Consider the following 1,516-nt stretch of genomic DNA (forward strand, 5'->3'; position numbering starts at 1 on the left):
GGGGGGAGGGGGTTTGGGGCACCGCACCCTGTCACACACAGAGCCGCAGGGCAATAAGGGGATTGGGGAGCTCCCCCCTATCAGGCACAGAGCAGGGCTGATCAGGGGGTTGGGGCGCCTTCCCCTGTCATGAACAGAGCAGGGCGGATCAGGGGGTTTGGGCGCTGCCCCCTGTCATGCTGATCCCGGTGCGGGAAGGCATATTACCCTTTTACTATATAGGATAGAGGCCTGGTGCACGGGTGGGGGCCGGCTGGTTTGCCCTGAAGGGTGTCCTGGATCAGGGTGGGGGTCCCCACTAGGGTGCCTGGCCAGTCTGGCTGAGGGGCTGAGGGCTGTTTTCAGGCTGGTGGGTTGACTGAAGCTCCCAACCGCTCCTTTTTTTCTTTTTCTTTTTTTATTCTTGGCCAGCTTTAGCTCTGAGGCCTCGGCTGCTGAAAGGCGGTTTCTGGCCTTTGTTTTTCCTTCTGTATTTGATACAATGTTGCGGTCCAGCTGGCTGAAGCCTGGCTGACTAACGCAGGTTTCTGGGGTTTTGTTTAGCTTCTATATTTGCAACATAGTTGCTTAGAGTTGCAGCTGAGAGGCCGGCAAGTGAGGCGGGGCACATTGGAGTCCGCCGTCACTGGAGCAAGCAAGCCTCCCTGTTCACTTCAGTGCATGGCTGCTGGCCGCCATCTTGGCTGACAGTTAATTTGCATAAGGATATGCTGATTAGCCAATGGGAAGGGTAGCGGTCGTACGCTAATTACCATGTTTCTCTTTTATTAGTGTAGACTAGAGCCCCTGTGCACAAAAATTCGTGCACTCGGGGGGCGGGAGGGAGGAGGGGTCCCCCAGCCCGGCCTGAGCCCTCTCGCAGTCTGGGACCCCTTGGGAGATAACAACCTGCTGGCTTAGGCCTGCTCCTGGGTGGCAGAGGGCACGCCCAATCCCTAGGTGCAGCCCCTGGTCGGGCTCAGAACTGGGCTGATTGGGGAGTTGGGGCGCCGCCCCGTCATGCACAGAGCAGGGCGGATCGGGAGGTTGAGATGCCACCCTCAGTCAGGCTCAGGGTAGGGCCAATTGGGGGGTTGAGGCACCGCCCCCTGTCACACTCAAGGCAGGGTCGATGGGGAGGTTGCGGCACCTCCCCCTGTCACGCACAGAGCAGGGCCAATGAGGGGGTTGAGGCACTGCCCTCTGTCACTCTCAGAGCAGGGCCCATCAGGGGGGTTGGGGCTCCGTACCCTGTCACACACAAGAGCAGGGTCGATCAGGGGGTTGGGGAGCTCCCCCCTGTCACTCACAGAGCAGGGCCCATCAGGGGTTGGGGCACTCCCCCCCTGTCACACACAGAGCAGGGTGGATCAGGAGGTTGGGGGCGCTGCACCCTGTCACACTCAGGGCAGGGCCAAATGGGGAGGTTATGGCTCTCCCCCGTCACACACAGAGCAAGGCCTAGTGGAGGGGGTTGGGTGGCCACCCTCTATCACCCACAGAGCAGGCCGATCAGGGGGTTGGGCGCTGCCACTCT

Source organism: Myotis lucifugus, unplaced genomic scaffold (assembly GCF_000147115.1).
Source record: "Myotis lucifugus unplaced genomic scaffold, Myoluc2.0 scaffold_177, whole genome shotgun sequence".
Lineage (NCBI taxonomy): Eukaryota > Metazoa > Chordata > Mammalia > Chiroptera > Vespertilionidae > Myotis > Myotis lucifugus.